Source organism: Paroedura picta, chromosome 6 (assembly GCF_049243985.1).
Source record: "Paroedura picta isolate Pp20150507F chromosome 6, Ppicta_v3.0, whole genome shotgun sequence".
Lineage (NCBI taxonomy): Eukaryota > Metazoa > Chordata > Lepidosauria > Squamata > Gekkonidae > Paroedura > Paroedura picta.
Window position 1 is genome coordinate 4,068,220 of NC_135374.1, and position 18,062 is coordinate 4,086,281.

General features: G+C 51.3%; 1 protein-coding gene across 2 annotated transcripts in view; it reads right to left on the minus strand.

The window, feature by feature from the left end:
• P2RY2 (purinergic receptor P2Y2) overlaps positions 1 to 10,078 on the minus strand; it is a 31,574-nt gene extending 21,496 nt beyond the window's left edge. The window contains exon 1 of one of the 2 annotated variants that reach the window (XM_077341223.1): positions 1,813 to 1,885. The gene's annotated coding sequence lies outside the window, so the exon portion shown is untranslated. Of the gene's footprint in view, positions 1 to 1,812; positions 1,886 to 9,939 lie in introns of those variants that run through there. The other variant, XM_077341221.1, reaches the window with a different exon arrangement.
• Positions 10,079 to 18,062: the final 7,984 nt, after the last annotated feature.

An 18,062-nucleotide genomic window follows, 5' to 3' on the forward strand; every position in this document is an offset into this window, starting at 1 on the left:
GACTAGATGGCCTGCATGGCCCCTTCCCACTCTAGGAGTCTAGGAGTCTAGTTCAGCAATGGAAGGGGCTGCCTAAGGAGGTGGGGAGCTCCCCCTCACTGGCGGTCTTCAAGCAACGGCTGGACAGATCCTTCTCCTGGAGGCTGGAGGCTGATCCTGCACTGAGCAGGGGGTGGGACTAGATGGCCTGCATGACCCCTTCCCACTCTAGGAGTCTAGGAGTCTAGTTCAGCAATGGAAGGGGCTGCCTGAGGAGGTGGGGAGCTCCCCCTCACTGGCGGTCTTCAAGCAGCGGCTGGACAGATCCTTCTCCTGGAGGCTGGAGGCTGATCCTGCACTGAGCAGGGGGTGGGACTAGATGGCCTGCATGGCCCCTTCCCACTCTAGGAGTCTAGGAGTCTAGTTCAGCAATGGAAGGGGCTGCCTGAGGAGGTGGGGAGCTCCCCCTCACTGGCGGTCTTCAAGCAGTGGCTGGACAGATCCTTCTCCTGGAGGCTGGAGGCTGATCCTGCACTGAGCAGGGGGTGGGACTAGATGGCTTTTATGGCCCCTTCCCGAGTTGTCTTGGTTCAGTTCTGTCTCTTGTCCCACCATGCCGATCTCGCTCTTTTCCGCTGCTCCAGACAGACGAACGCACTATCTTGATCTACCCTGCAAGGCTGTTGTGTAGATAGCACAAACACCCCCGGCCAAGCTGCTTGCCCTGCCACGACCCCTATGAAAGGGTCGTTTGACCCCCAAAGGGGTCCCAACCCCCAGGTTGAGAACCACTGGGCCAAGTGAACAAATATGGCAAAGCAAAGACCTCCTGAAGGATTTCAAATACACGGGGACGAATTCCTAAAAGGCTTGTAAAATTTAGCAATTGTTTTTCTTTCTTTTTCTGTATGCCGTTATCTATTAGAAAATAACTTTGTTTTTTACAGAGAAATCGAAAGATTAAAAAAAAAAACATTTAGCGGTAACCCTGATTTTAAACAACGCCCTCCAACATCCTGCGGAACAGAGGCCCAAATCAGGAACTGCAGATGCACACAGAAGTGGAACAATGAGGGTTACTGTGACGACAGAAACAAAACAAATCTTAAAAGTTTCTTTTTAGACCCAGCGATGGCTGTTCCCTGGTTATCAGAAGGCCAGTCCACAAACTCAGGGCCCCTGGAGAAACACAACAAGCGATGAGGCCTGAGCCCTGCATAATTCGTACATCATAAGCCCCACGCAAATGTCCGGCCTGCGGTCAGACTGCTGGCAGACGAGAGCAGACACCTCGCTGCACCCGGAATCCTTGTGTGCCGTCAGGGCAGAGAGCTGTGAGTCTGGAGTCTGGGGCTTTTCCGTTTAGAAAAACAGAAGATTAATGGGGGACAAGATCACGGTTTATAAAATTATGACGATGACCAGGGTGGAGAGAACACTCAAAGAGAATTTTTCTCTTCCTCTCCCCAAATACTAGAACTCGGGAGTCATCAATGCAGCCGATGGGCAGTAGGTTCAGGATGGAGAAAAGGAGATACAACTTTACACAGCGAGGGATCCAAATGTGGAATCCGCTGCTGGAGGATGTAGAGCAGGGGCGGCCAAGCTGTGGATCCCCAGATGTCATAGAATTGTAAGGGCTCTTCTATGCTCACCAGGGAAAGGCCCTGACCTCTACTCCCTGCAGAGGAACTGGTTGGCCCCCGTGGGAGACGGGAGGCTGGATTAGACGGACCACTGGCCTGATCCAGCAGGGCTCTTCTTTGGTTCCTGAGTCAAAGCCACCCCCTCCACCCCCACCCCCAGCAATATCCCACTGAATACAGAACAAACCTCGTCTAGCAGACCAACACAGACCCGCCGAGATTAGCCTGTGAATCCTATTTGAGTTCCTCGCCCTGAAGCAGGAAGCAAAAGAACTATCATGATTTTGACAAATGCAGCCACAATGTGTCATTATCTGGCACCAGAGGATAAGGTTTTTCACAGCGGTTACCGGCAGCGGAAACATGAGCCCTTAAAAACGTATCACTTGCCAATCGAGACAGGTTGGCAAGTCTCTCCTTTGCAGTCTGAGATTTACGTAACAGTCCGATCGAGGCGAACGGGTTGAGCTTCCGGTTTTTCTTTCTGGACAGAACTTGGGTCTGTGTAGGGAACTTGCTATCTCCCCTTCCAGGGAACAAGAACGGACCTCACCCTGCACAGAGAGCACCCACAACCCAGGGCCCCCCTTCCCCCAATTCAGGACATGTGAAATACTGTGGCTTCCTGGACGGGCTTCTGCTTGGCGCGCAGAAGGTCCCAAGTTCAATCCCCGGCATCTCCAGTTAAAAGGACCGGGCAGGGGGTGATGGGAAAGACCCTTGCCTGAGACCCTGGAGGAAGGTGAGGCTGAGAGCGTTTTGACACGACAGTTTTGTGAGAACAGCTCTAACAGGACTGGGACAGGCCCAAGGTCACCCAGCCAGCTGCATGCGGAGGAGGAGCGGGGAATCAAACCCGGCTCACCAGATTAGAAGCCGCCCCTCTTAACCACTATAACACACTGGCTCTCAAAGATAGGTAAGTGGAAGGTGGGTAGGTGGGTAGATAGATGGGTAGATAGATAGACAGACAGACAGACTGACAGACTGACTGACAGTTAGATAGAACTTTCTTGTTGCACCACTTCCTGTATGCTTGTATTGAATTTCCCTCGTTATATTTGCGCAAGCTTTTTAAAATGCTATTTTAGCTATACCACTTTCCCAGGCTGACGTGCACAAATTCAAAAGGTAAAGCATTTCTCTGTATATTAGATCCCTCCATCATCCTCCAAATTTTAGGGGGATACACAATCCAATTGCAGAAGAAGAAGAAGAAGAAGAAGAAGAAGAAGAAGAAGAAGAAGAAGAAGAAGAAGAGTTGTTTCTTAGATGCCACTTTTCTCTACCTGAAGGAGTCTTAAAGTGGCCTTCCCTTTCCTCTCCCCACAACAGACACCCTGTGAGGGAGGGGAGGCTGAGGGAGCCCTGAGATTACTGAAGAAGAAGAAGAGTTGGATCTTATAGGCCACTTTTCTCTACCTGAAGGAGTGTCAAAGTGGCTTACAATCACCTTTCCTCTTCCCAAACAGACACCCTGTGAGATGGGTAAGGCTGAGAGAGCCCTGATATCACTGCTCGGTCAGAACAGTTTTATCAGGGCTGTGAGGAGCCCAAGGTCACCCAGCTGGCTGCATATGGGGGAGCGCAGAATCAAACCCGGCTTGCCAGATTAGAAGTCCACACTCCTCACCACTGCACCAAGCTGGCTCTCCTAACCACTACACTAATCTTGCTTTTCAATGGAGCGAAAATGCATCCAAAGAAATGTGCAAGCTAGGGACAAAAGCCACAGCGATGGGTGGAACAATAAGGCCGACACTTGAATGCAAGAACGAAACCCAAACGGGCTCTATTTGTGAAGCAGCCTGAATCGATGCTTTGTGTGGGCTGCAGACCGACATTTTCCAACGGAGAGGAACGGGGCGTGAGGATTCGTGTTGACGGAGTCATGACGATCACCAGGCCCTTCGGTTGTACCTGTTGATAGGGTTACGGCCCCTATTTTCTGTAAGGACGGGTTGTGCTAACGATGCTCCCCGATCCTGGGTTCGTGTTTCACCGCAGCCTGGCTCTATTTCGGTTGTACAGCGGAGGCCTGTGCTCTTGAAAAGTGAGCCAACACTTTCGCAAGCCAACAATTTGGATCTGTCAAAAGCTCGGGTGTCACAAAGCGACGAGCGTGGGCAGCATCACCATGCAAAAACGAGCTTCCTGTGATCTAGGGCAGGGGTAGTCAACCTGTGGTCCTCCAGATGCCCATGGACTACAATTCCCATGAGCCCCTGCCAGCGTATGCTGGCAGGGGCTCGTGGGAATTGTAGTCCATGGACATCTGGAGGACCACAGGTTGGCTACCCCTTGTCCAAGGAACAGAGATCTCCTTCCCCTCAAGAACATGGTTGCTGTGGAGGGGGATTATAAGGCACTTTAGGCCACTGAGGTCCCTTCCCCGCAAACGCTGGCAGGGGCTCATGGGAATTGTAGTCCATGGACATCTGGAGGACCACAGGTTGACTACCGCTGATCTAGGGCACAGTAATGTTGGGGGGGGGGGAGTGGGATTGCTTTACAGCACCAGGGAAGCCTGCTTCTGGATCTCAAGGAAATCATGCTTGGTTTAATTCAACACGGAGGGAACAAAAGCAGTTGGTTGAATTTCTTCAGTCAAGCGCTAGAACAGAGGTCCCCAACACGGTGCCCAGGGGCACCACATCACCAAGCAACTCTTTCTTGGCACCTTCTTCTTCTTCTTCTTCTTCTTCTTCTTCTTCTTCTTCTTCTTCTTCTCCTTCTCTTCTTCTTCTTCTTCTTCTTCTTCTTCTTCTTCTTCTTCTTCTTCTTCTTCTTCTTCTTCTTTAGAAACTGGGTGGGGCCAGACAGGGGTCTTTCCTTTCAGGGCTTCTGATTGGCCACTGAAGAACGTATTGGCTTTGCAGGCTCGCCTTGTTGCAGTGGCAGGGCTGGTTTTCTCACCCCTCTTTCTCACGGAATTTGAAAGCTGCTCTTCTCCTCTATGCTTGGGCCTCGGCTGACTGGCCCCTGCATCCCATTACCTGCAGCAGGTGTTTTGCGCATGGACCCACCGGCCTGTATCCGAACTCTGGATGTGATCTCAGGCTCAGGAGGGACCCCTTGGGCTAGAAGACGCACGGAGCACTCTTCACAAGTTACACTGGACAATGGTGCAATCTACCTGCATGCACATCAACCAGAGCTAGTTCAGGTTATAATAATAATAATAATAATAATAATAATAATAATAATAATAATAATAATAATAATAATAATAATAATAATAATAATAATAATAATTATTATTATTATTATTATTATTATTATTATTATTATTATTATTAATAATATTTATTTTCCACCACTCCCAAGACTGGCTCGTGGTGGGTTACATTTGTCCTTAGCTAAAACCCCAATTTAAAAAAGCATTAAAATACAATAATATAACCATCTTCAAGTATTTAAAAGGCTGCCATGTGGAGGATGGAGCAGAGTTGTTCTCTCTTGCCCCAGAGGGACAGACCAGAACCAATGGGATGAAATTAATGCAAAAGAAATTCCGTCTAAACATCCGGAAGAAGTTCCTGACAGTTGTAGTGGTTCCTCAGTGGAATAGGCTTCCTCGGGAGGTGGTGGGTTCTCCATATTTGGAGATTTTTAAACAGCGGCTGGAGAGCCATCTGACGGAGAGGCTGATTCTGTGAAGGCTCAAGGGGGTGGCAGGTCACGGTGGATGAGCGAGAGGGTTGTGAGTGTCCTGCTTTGTGCAGGGGGTTGGACTAGATGACCCAGGAGGTCCCTTCCCACTCTATGATTCTATGATTCTATGATTCTAAGACGTAAAACATAACAGCAGCACAGAAACATCACCCATCCCCCTGCCAAAAAACAGCAGGTGGGAAGAGGGGGGCCATCGATACCACCTGGCTTGGGGGGGGGGAGGAACAACCTGATCTTCCTTACCTCCCTGGCCTCAACCGCAGACCTGGCGGAAGAGCTCCCTTTTGCAGGTCCTGCGGAATGCCGGAAGCAGGCCCCATCTCTCAAAGCAGCTTACAACACCTATCCCTTCCTCTCCCCATAACGGACACCCTGTGAAGTAGGTGGGGCTGAGGGAGCTCTGAGAGAACTGGATGTGGAGGTCTCAAGCATGTGGGGGAATCAAGCCCTGCACTCCAGATTTGAGGCTGCCAACTATTAACCACGACACAAAATGCGAAGTTTTCAGGTTGATTTCCGCCCCCTCCCCTCCCCTCCACACACACACAATGAATTTGGAGTCTGTGTGTTGTAATCAGAAGTTGGGGAGGGGCAACGTGTTCTGTGAGCACAGCATTCGAATCCTGCAGCACCTTGAAGCCTTGATGAAAACTTGGTTGGGCTTCAAGGCGCCGCTGAACGCAAGCACAACGCTGCTTTGAACCAACCCGAACCCTGCTTCAATTGGGCACGGGTATTGCATGTGCGGTTGTGTGTTTCTGCATCTGACCGTCATCTCTTCCAATCTTGGGACTCTGGAGCAAGTCGCAACAGATTTAAAACCCGCACATCAAAATAACCGACAGAGAGACACGCTGAGATTACTATCGCTAGGAGCCCGGGGAAAATGCCAACCGAGATAAAATCCTGGCACCGCTCCGGAATTCCCCCGCCGGTTCCCTCGGTCGGTTGTGTGACCGAATCAACTGAGACGCTTAACAGAATCAGAGAGTTGGAAGGCGCCAGACAGGCCATGGAGCCTGGGCTGTCTCAACTGGGGTTTTGAGAAGCCCTGGAAGGGTTTCCAAATGGGGGTGAGTTAATTAATGTTCTATTTTTATAATTTCGTGAACATTTAAAGGGTAATGTGAGGATATTACAATCTGCGCCTCTTGTGGGCGCAGATTGGTAAGGCAGCAGACATGCAGTCTGAAGCTCTGCCCATGAGGCTGGGAGTTCGATCCCAGCAGCCGGCTCAAGGTTGACTCAGCCTTCCATCCTTCCGAGGTCGGTAAAATGAGCACCCAGCTTGCTGCTGGGGGGTAAACGGTCATGACTGGGGAAGGCACTGGCAAACCACCCCGTATTGAGTCTGCCATGAAAACGCTAGAGGGCGTCACCCCAAGGGTCAGACATGACCCGGTGCTTGCACAGGGGATACCTTTACCTTTACCTTTGAGGATATATGGTGATGTCAACCCACATGGCCCTCCCAAAATGGCCAATGATGGGTCCGGAGGGGAAGGGAAGGGGAGGGGCCCCGGGTGGGCGTGTCCACAGCTCTGCTTCCCAACCATGTTCTGCCCGACTGGGCAACTTTTGAGGTTTCTCGAAGCCTGAGGAATCTTTCACGGGGTTCTCAAGCGTAAAAAAGTTGAGAAAGGATGCTCCAGGCCAACGCCCTGCTCAGTGCAGGATCCGAGAGAAGTTGGAGACACAAAGTTGTCTTTCGTAATAACAGAGTGTGCTCCTGGAAGCTTTTGGGATGTCCATGGGCCAATCACAACCTCCCGATCAGCCGTCATTCTCACAGGGTCACCATGAGGGTATAAATCTCATATTGGTTCAGAAGTCCTTGAAGAGGCTCTCAAGGCAAGCCAGGTGGTTGGCCAAGGACTTCCTCTGCAGAGCCTTCCTTGGTGGTCTCCCTTAAAAAAAACTATTGAGCTGGCGGTCTTCAAGCAGCGGCTGGACAGATGGCCTGCATGGCCCCTTCCCACTCTGGGATTCTATGGGTCTAGTTCAGCAGAGGAAGGGGCTGCCTCAGGAGGTGGGGAGCTCCCCCTCACTGGCGGTCTTCAAGCAGCGGCTGGACACATCCTTCTCCTGGATGCTGGAGGCTGATCCTGCACTGAGCAGGGGGTGGGACTGGATGGCCTCCATGGCCCCTTCCCACTCTGGGATTCTAGGAGTCTAGTTCAGCAGTGGAAGGGGCTGCCTCAGGAGGTGGGGAGCTCCCCCTCACTGGCCGTCTTCAAGCAGCGGCTGGACACATCCTTCTCCTGGATGCTGGAGGCTGATCCTGCACTGAGCAGGGGGTGGGACTGGATGGCCTCCATGGCCCCTTCCCACTCTGGGATTCTATGGGTCTAGTTCAGCAGTGGAAGGGGCTGCCTCAGGAGGTGGGGAGCTCCCCCTCACTGGCCGTCTTCAAGCAGCGGCTGGACACATCCTTCTCCTGGATGCTGGAGGCTGATCCTGCACTGAGCAGGGGGTGGGACTGGATGGCCTCCATGGCCCCTTCCCACTCTGGGATTCTAGGAGTCTAGTTCAGCAGTGGAAGGGGCTGCCTCAGGAGGTGGGGAGGTCCCCCTCACTGGCCGTCTTCAAGCAGTGGATGGACAGATCCTTCTCCTGGATGCTGGAGGCTGATCCTGCACTGAGCAGGGGGTGGACTAGATGGCCTCTGTGGCTCCTTCCCACTCTGGGATTCTCTGAGTGGGAGACTGCCATGCTGGTAGGTTTTTCTAGAGATATTTGCAATGTTCCTGCTATCTGACTTCTATTGATTTACTTCACTGACACCCTGCCTTTCCCCCGCAAATCAGGTTAACAATGTTCTCCTCCGTTCTACTCTCAGAACCACCATCCTGTGAGGTAGGCTGGGCTGCAAGCCTGTGAATGGACCCAGGTCACCCAGCAAGTTCCCATGGCAGAGGGAGGATTCGAACAGGGAGCCCCCCAGATCCTGATCCAATTACAGGGGCCAACAGGTCAACACCCCATTCAAACCAGGGTTTTTGAAGAAGAAGAAGAAGAAGAAGAAGAAGAAGAAGAAGAAGAAGAAGAAGAAGAAGAAGAAGAAGAAGAAGAAGAAGAAGAAGAAGAAAAGTCGCTTTTCCCTACCCGAAGGAGTCTCAAAGGGGCTTACAGTCACCTTCCCTTTCCTCTCCCCACAACAGACACCCTGTGAGGTGGGTGAGGCTGAGAGAGCTCTGGCATTACTGCTCAGCCAGAACAGCACTATCAAGACTGTGGCTGGCCCAAGGTCACCCAGCTGGCTGCATGTGGGGGAGTGGGGAATCAAACCCGGCTTGCCAGATTAGAAGTCTGTGCTCCACTACACCAAATTTGCTCTCCACAGCAAGCTGGCTACCTGAGGGAGTCCCAAAGCAGCTTACAAACCCCTTTCCCTTCCTCTCCCCGCAACATGCACTCTGTGAGGTAGGTAGGGCTGAGAGAGCTCTGACAGAACTGCTCTGCCAGAACAGCTCTCAGAGAACTGTGACCTGGCTCAAGGTCACCCATCTGGCTGCATGCAGGGGAGGAAGAGTGGGGAATCAAACCCAGTTCTCCAGATCAGAGTACACTGCTCATTAATGACTGAAAGCCAGCTTGGTGTCGTGGTTAGGAGCAAGGACTTTTAATCTGGTGAGTCAGTTTTGATTCCCTGCTCTTTCCCCACATGCAGCGAACTGGGTGAGCTTGAGCTCATCACAGCCCTGATAGTTCAGTTCTCATAGAACAGTAATATTAGGGCTCTCTCAGCCCCACCTCCCCCACAGGGTGTCTGTTGTGGGGAGAGGAAAAGGAAGGAGATTTGAATCTGCTTTGAGACTCTTTCTAGCAGAGAAAAGTAGCATATAAGTACTCTTCTTCCAAACAAAGCTGACTCTCTAAGAAATGTTCCTTTTTGTACCCCGCTTTTTACTATCCAGAGGAGTTCCAAAATGGTTTACAGACACCTTTCCCTTCCTCTCCCCACAACAGACACCCTGTGCGGTAGGTGAGGCTGAGAGAGCTCTGGGAGAACTTAACTGTCCCAAGGTCACCCAGCTGTCAGCACACACAGGAGACTCAGGGTATCAACCCCAGCTCTCCAGATTCGAGTCCGCATTTCTTAATCCCAAACGCCAGACGGACTCTCTTCTGCACAAAGGAAGCTGACCCCATCTGACAAGATTTCCCCAAATCTCCCATTGACAGGTGCATCTGGTGTGCATTTCTATCAGGTTGTGAAGTCTCTCTCCGTGTGTGCACACGCACGTGTGTGCATAGGAGAGAGAGTAAAGAGGTTTTCATGCACGCCGAATAGATGGTGGTGGCAGCGTTGTCCCCAAGCAGCAGCACAAGAAGCTTTGGGTGCAGGGCCCCCTGGCAAAACCCAACCCTTCCAGGGTAAGCCGGGGGGCCAAAGAGAGCCACACCTGGACCCCCTGGCTTACCCTTGGAGGGTCACTGCAATCCCCCTGAGTCGCGGGCACCAGGGCAGTGCCAGGGGCTCGTGGGCACCAGTTTGGGCACCAGCCCGCGAGCCGTCGCCTGCCGGGGAGGGGGGGGGGGGCGTCGTCCCTTTGCACCTTGCAAAGTGCTCTGGAAGTGGGAGGGCACCTCGGGGTCCCTGGCAGGAGCCCCGATCCGCACAGCCCGCGCCACTCACCCGTCCGCCTCTCCCGCCGCGGAGGAGCCGCCGCTCACGGCCCCGGCCGGCCGACCCGTCCCATGCTGGCCCCGCGCAGCGCCGCTTCCCGCTCGGGCCGACGACGGCGACCAGGAGGAGGAGGAGGAGAGGAGGAGGTGGAGGCGGCGCCCGTCTCGCTCCGTCCCCGCCGCGCCTCGCCCTCCGCCCGGCCCTCCCTTCGGCGCCCCGCCGTCGGACCACGCGCCCTCTGGCGGCCATGCCGCTGCCGGCCGGAGCCCAGCGATTCTGCGGCGGACGGGGAGGGGAGGGGAGGGGGGGCGCCGTCGGAAGCCAGCCGCGTGAAGCCAATAAGACCGGCGCGCTCGGATCGAGAGAGCTGGTTCTCGTTCTCCACTCCGCATGCGGCCAGCTGGGTTGACCTGAGTCTAGTCGCAGTTCTCTCCGAGCTCTCGCAGCATCACAGGAGAGGGGGAGGGGGGAGGGGGGAGGGGGGAGGGGGGCGGAGGGGAGAAGTCAGGGTGGAGTCAGTGGGTAAGAGGGCGGCTTCGATTTTTGGAAAAGCGTTGTTCCCCCACTCCTCCTTCCCATGCAGCCAGCTCAGTGGCCTTAGCCTAGTTGCAGTTCTCTTGGAGCTCTTTCAGGGTGTCTGTTGTGGGCAGAACCAGCGGGATAAACTGGTTAAGAACGGTAGCCTGTAATCTGGAGAATCAGATTTGATTCCTCCACCAGCAGCCAGCTGGGTGATCTTGGGCCAGCCACAGTTTTCTCAGGACTGTTCTCACATGGCAGTTCTCCCAGGGCTCTCTCAGCCCCACCCAACTCATAAGGTGTCTGTTGTGGGGAGGGAAAGGGAAGGCGATTGGAAGCCGCTTTGAGGCTCCTTCAGGTAGAGAAAAGTGGCATCTAAAAATCAACTCTTCTTCTTCAGTAATCTCAGGGCTCTCTCAGCCTCACCCACCTCACAGGGTTAGAATTTTAGAGTTGGAAGGGAGCTCCAGGATCATCTAGTCCAACCCCCTGCACCATGCAGGAACTCACAACTACCTGCCCACCCGCAGGGACCCCAATTTCATGCCCAAGTGATCCCCCCCACCGAAAACCTCCAGAATCCAGCCTGGCCTGGAGGGAATTCACCCGCCATCCCCCAGACTACCCCTGCTCTTGAGCCTGCATGGGGGGGGGGGGCGAGGGGGGGGAGTCAGGGTTTAAAAAAATAAAAACTTACATGCTACTGATGGGAACTGAACTTATTTAGCTTGGCATCAGCAAGCAGGACAGGTTGGCCATTCAGCTGCATCAATAAGCTGTATAATTACCAGTTTAAAAAAAAACCTGAACTCTTGGGAGTTTTCCTTTGGACATTGTACAATGTTGCCACTCTTGCTCTGCTGTGACAGTCCTGCAGAAAAGCAGCGGGAGAAGTTTTTAAAGAAACATCCCAGTCCTTCTCGATCTTCCCAGCAGTCTTCTGGACGTAAGGCGATAAACTTTCGACGAATTCAGAGCCCTTCCCGATCACGGTCTAACTGTTCGGGGACTGATAAGCTCAGTCAGAACGGCTTTATCAGTGCCGTGACTATCCCAAGGTCACCCAGCTGGCTGCATGTGGAGGAGCGCAGATTCAAACCCGGCTCGCCAGACTAGAAGTCCGTCCTCCTAACCACTACACCAAGCAGGAGTTGGTAACCCTGTGACCCACAGAGATCCTACGTAAAGTAGGCAAAATGTTCAGTGTATCTAAAAAGCATATTCTTCTGCTGGGGATGGTCCTGTGGCATCGGGGAGGGGGGCACATTTAATTCTTAAGGTGGGGGCACCCAAACAGTAGCTTTCCAGATGTCCAGGGACTACAAATACCATGAGCTCCTGGCAGGGCAGGGGCTCATTTTACTTGTAGTCCTTGGGCATTTGGAGAGCCGCAGTTTATCCATCTCCCCACCTTATTGCTTAAATTCTTTCATAGAATCATAGAGAATCATAGGGACTTCCTGGGTCATCTAGTCCAACCCCCTGCACTGTGCAGGACACTCACAACCCTCTCGCTCATCCACTGTCACCTGCCACCCCCTTGAGCCTTCACAGAATCAGCCTCTCCATCAGATGGCTACCGTGCCTCTGTTTAAAAATTTCCAAAGATGGAGAACCCACTATCTTTGCTGGAAATGTTTGTCTGTTTTCTAAACTTTCATTTCCTTAATTGGGGAACTGAAAAATCCAGAAGTGGCAAGTTTCAAAATGAATTTTGGCATCTGAGGCAGGAAGGGGGAGGGATGCTCGTGTGTGTCTGTGTGTGGGTGTGTGTGTATGTGTGTGTAGTGGGGTGCAAGATGAGCATCTGACGGAGAGGCTGATTGTGTGAAGGCTCAAGGGGGTGGCAGGTGACAGTGGATGAGCGAGAGGGTTGGGAGTGTCCTGCACAGTGCAGGGGGTTGGACTAGATGACTCAGGAGGTCCCTTCTGGACGTAAGGCTTCTGCACAACTCAGAGCCCTTCCTCAAACACTGTCTCACTGAACTATGATTCTGCAGAAGGGCTGAGCCAGCAAAGGGCAGGAAGGGTGGGGCTCCTGGCCGTGGAGACCAAACCCGAATGAGAATGGGAGATTGTGTGTGTTTGGGGGGGTAGGAAGAGCACATGCGGGAGGGGCTGGCTCCCCCCCCCCCCGGCCTCCACATATGAAGGATGGTCACTGCGATGGCAGGTCCTAAAATTCACACTGCCAACCTCCTGGTGGGATATAAAAAACAATCAAGCAGCGTGTTCAATAGAATTATGGAAAACAAACAGAATCCTGAACAGGGGCCGAATTGAGTACAATTCAAGTAAAAAATTCAAGTATCGTGTTCAGATCACAGCAGGTGATGGTTCCGCTTTACTCTGCTCTGGTTCGGCCTCACTTGGAGTCCTGTGTTCAGTTTTGGGCACCCCAGTTGAAGAGGGATGTAGACAAACTGGAGGAGGAGGGTAGTGTAGTGGTTAAGGGGCGGGGTGGCCTCTAATCGGGAGAGCTGGGTTTGATTCCCTGCTCCTCTTCCTCCTCATGCAGCCAGCTGGGTGACCTTGGGCCAGTCCCAGCTCTCTCAGAGCTCACTCAGCCCAACCTGCCTCATAAGAAACCTGTTGCGGGGAGAGGAAGGGAAGGCAATTGTAAACTACTATGGGATTCCTTCGGAAAGAGAAAAGCGTACAAAAAACCCAGCTCTTCTTCCTGTTCCTTTTTTTCAGCTCCAACGTCAGCTATGACTGTGTGGTGTAGTGTCTACTTGACATGCAGAAGGTCCCAGATTCGATCCTTGGCATCTATAGAAGAAGAGTAGGTTTTTATACCCCACTTTTGACTGCCCGAAGGAGTCTCAAAGCAGCTTCCAATCACCTTCCTTTCTTCTCCCCACAACAGACAGGCTATGAGGTTGGTGGGGCTGAGAGAGATCTGACAGGACTGTTCTGTGAGAACAGCACTTATCAGGACTGTGACTGGCCAAAGGTCACCCAGCTGGCTACATGAGAGCCAGTTTGGTGCAGTGGTTAGGAGTGCGGACTTCTAATCTGGCATGCCGGGTTCAATTCTGCGCTCCCCCACATGCAACCAGCTGGGTGACCTTGGGCTCGCCACGGCACTGATAAAACTGTTCTGAGCGAGCAGTGATATCAGGGCTCTCTCAGCCTCACCCACCTCACAGGGTGTCTGTTGTGGGGAGAGGAATGGGAGGGCGACTGTAAGCCGCTTTGAGACTCCTTCGGGTAGGGAAAAGCGGCATATAAGAACCAGCTCTTCTTCTTCTTCTTCATGTGGAGGAGCGGGGACGCAAGTCTGGCTCACCAAACCACCACTCTTAACCACCATGCCACACTGGCTGTCACCACAAGAGGCACCTGTGAAGTAGGTGAGGCTGAGAGAGTTCAGAGAGAACTGTGACTGACCCAAGGTTATCGAGCTGGCTGCATGTGCAGGAGGAGTGAGGAATCAAACCTGGTCTGGGCCATTCGCCCAAAAGTCATATGGTCAGGGTCACATATGGCCCTTGTTTGGAGTATTTATTTATTTATTTAGATTTTTATACTGCCCTTCCCTAAAGGTATCCCTTGTGCAAGCACCGAGTCATGTCTGACCCTTGGGGTGACGCCCTCCAGCGTTTTCATGGCAGACTCAATACGGGGGGGTTTGCCAGTGCCTTCTTCTCCAGTCATGACCGTTTACCCCCCAGCAAGCTGGGCACTCATTTTACAGACCTCGGAAGGATGGAAGGCTGAGTCAACCTTGAGCCGGCTGCTGGGATCGAACTCCCAGCCTCATGGGCAGACAGCTTCAGACTCCATGTCTGCTGCCTTACCACTCTGCGCCACAAGAGGCCCTTCCCTATAGCTCTGTTATTATTGTATTGTGTATTGTGTATAATTGTATTGTGTTTTGAGGCTACCGTTTCAGCCTCTAAATCGATTTTAATCCTTTAGCAATAAATACCTGCGTTCTTTCTATAATGGGTTATTTTAATGTTTTATGTGGAGAATTTGAATTGTTAGCCCCTTCAGTTTCAATTTCTTCCACCTGTGGGTCATTCATTAATGTTTTGGGGGTTCTCTCCCTTCTTCGTTGAATAAAACCCAGTTCTCCAGATCTGAGTCTAGAGCCCTACGCTGCTCATGGATCCTGTGGGGTGGGCTGGCAAATAAACTTGCAGAGGCTTAAGAAAACAGTTAACAAGTTTTTGCTTTCTTTTTCCTTGTGGAAACAAACACAGTACATATCAACAGAGTTGATCATGTTTACTTAAAGTCTAAAGGATAGGCTTTACACGCACACACCACACAAATCCCAAAGTCCTCATAAAGAAGAATTCTTCAACTGGATGTCTTAGCTTGTAGTCTCCTAGATAGAGATGAGAAATACCTGCAAACTTTGGGGGTGGAGCTGGGAATGGGCGGGATTTGGGTCTGGGAAGGAGCTCAGTGGAATACAACGGGGTAGGGTCCCCCCTCCCAAGCAGCCCTTTTCTCCAGGGGAACTGATCTCTGTCACCTGGAGATGAGCTGGAATTCCAGGGGATCCCCAGGCCCCACCTGGAGGCTGGCACCCCTAAATCCCCCCTCCCAAGCAGCCTTTTTCTCCCGGGGAACTGAGCTCTGTAGTCTGGAGATGAGCTGGAATTCCAGGGGATCCCCAGGCCCCACCTGGAGGCTGGCACCCCTACTCCCAGAAAACGTCCCTGTTAGAACCCTGTCAATGTATCTGATCAGCCATCAGATTGGCCTTCCGCTCACCCTTCAGCTTAAATTGACTGGACTTGACCTTCCCCTCTACTTATTCCTTGTAAGAATGAATTCTCAACACTCCTGACCTTAACCCCATTCTTCCCTTCCCCCTAAATCTCCACCAGCAATTGGACTTACCCTAAACAGGGGATTAGGAGCCCTTAAAGGCCCCCTCATTTCTGAAAATGAGGGTAAAAACCTGTTTTCGGGTTGACATTGATTTGGTCTGAGACAGGAAAAGGTTTTGAAAATGTTATATTAACCAGAACTTTATTGGACTGCCCTAAAGTTGATTCTTCTCTTTGGTGATACCACAGACACACACACACATGACCCATGAGGATATTCTGTTTTACCGTATCTGATAAGCCTGTTGAATTTGTATCAGGCATTTGTTGATAAAGTATTACCCCACTTTCTAGAAAATTCAAATGCAGTGAAAGTATATTTAGATACAACAGAGAGACTGAGGTATGTTTAACCTGTGGGGTACAAATATTCAGGGTCAGAATCCCACTATGGATTATTAATTTGTCAATATTTGGAGAGAGATTGGGAGTGAGCCACTGATGAAGGCTCCTGATTTCTGAAAACGAGAGTAAACACCTGGGACCCGGTTTCCGGTTGACTTTGATTTGGTCTGCAACAAAATACACACAGGAAAAAGTTTTGAAAATTTTATAACCAGAACTTTATTGGACTGCCCTACAGTTGATTCTTCTCTTTGGCGGTACCTGAAGAAATTCTGCTGTTAAAACTGATATCCAGATGACCAAGGTCTGTTCTCCTGTAGAAAATGGCTCTTTTGGTGTGTTGACTCCCTGGTCCTGATCCCCGCGGAGGACCCTCCCCTTCCCAACCCATTGGTTTCCCAGCCCCCCCCTCCCAATCATCCACACATTATAAAACAGAGAACAGCACACAGTAAAGAAAGACACAGGACCACTGTAATAAGCTTAAATTTATGCTATTTTATTGGGCTAGGTTTAGATTTGTTTTAGGCCCACCTTTTAAGTCATTGGCTAGTTGCCTCTCAATTCGGGGCCCCTGACCAATGAGGACAGTGCAGAGAAGGCGAAAAACCTGAGTCCAGGCCAACGTGGGCAGGATCCCAGTAAAAAATTCCTTCTCGGCTCCAATCTGGGCAGCCAGCTCTCCGCCTGCACTATCATCTTAAACCCTGGGCAGAGGGGAGGCTGAAAGGGTGGCCTTTTATAGGTGTGGCCTGAGGGATTGTGTGGGTGGGGGCATTGTGAGGTCGGGGAGGGTCCTAGGCTGCATTGTGACTCAGGAGATGGGCGGTGCAGCCCTCTGACCTCATGTCCAGGTTTGAGATCCTTGCTAATTTTTTTTAAATATCAAAATATGAATTAATGGATGTAATTCTTCTGTGCCCCACCTTTCCCCCAATGGGGACCCAAAGTGGCTTTCGTTGTTCTAGATTCAATCCTCACAACAACCCTGTGAGGCTGAGAGAGTGTGAATGGCCCAAGGTCACCCAGAGAGCTTCTAGGTCAGAGAGGACAGCAACTATTGATCCAGAGGAGGTGTCCGTACACAGAGAACGATTCCATGGCATGGTCAAAAAAGAACCATCGATGGACAAACGTCCTTCAGAGTAGCTGAACCCAAGGCCACCACGGAGGGTTCCATGACAATTGAATAAACAAATAAAAATAAAATAAATTTCTGGGCCTTCTATGTACTGCTGGAGGCCAGACTGCCTGAGGGGTGCAGCTTTTTCAGCTAATAATATCTGCTTAAATTAACCCACTGCACATGCTCAGGGGCCATTGGCTCCCTAGGCCAAAGTCCTGAAGTGTATACTGAAAAATATTAAAATAAAATGACATGGGGTACATGAGGGTGGACAGTTTCCTTTCCCCTTTGGTCTCTTCTCTGGAAATTGGGGGCCCACATGAGCTAGAGGTGCTTCTTTCCCCATCATGCTTCATGGCACAGGACCTTCCATGGGACAAAACACGTGTTCTGCTATGCACAAGTTATGAAAAGGGTGAGGTGAAATAAGGAAAGAAGAGTTGGTTCTTAGATGCCGCTTTTCTCTACCCGAAGGAGGCTCAAAGCAGCTTCCAATCCCCTTCCCTTCCCTCTCCCCACAACAGACACCCTGTGCGAAGAAGAAGCATAAGAAGAAGAGTTCGTTCTTATATGCTGCTTTTCTCTACCTGGCTTTAATTCATTGGGAGTGCAGGGGGTGCGGATCATTTCCACTAAAACCTCCCTGCCTATACCCCCAGAAGAGCTCTACGCTCCGGCACCTCCAACCGGCTATGGACCCCTGGCCCTAAAGAGGCACATCGGGCCTCAACAAGGACCAGGGCCTTTTCGGTGGAATGAGCTCCCCAAAGAGATCAGGGCCCTGCCGGGATTTCCACGATTCCGCAGGGCCTGCAAAAGGGAGCTCTTCCACCAGGCATTTGGTGGGGCTGACTGAGCCACAACACCTACAGGTGCCCCCTAGACTGAGGGACCAAACCTACTGAGGGATTGTCAAGTTATTGTTGAAGTGCCGTTCTAATGGTTCCAGTTGGTGTGTTGTTGTCATTGTTATACTGTTACATTGATTTTGATCGTGTTCTATGTGAATGTTCACAATTGTTTTATGTAAACCGCCCAGAGCCGTAGGGAAGGGCGGTATAAAAATATAAATAAATAAATAAAACCCATAAAATCGCCCCACACAATGATATACAATAATAGTAACAATAATAATTAATAGCTGGCTGGCGCTCATATGTTACACAATTCTAATTATCTGATTCCCTTGTTCCCCGTTCAGCCGGAGGCTGATCAGATATTGATTTTAATTGTATATTTCTATATTTACCGTAATGGCCTTTGGCTATAAACAATAAAATCTATATGATTCG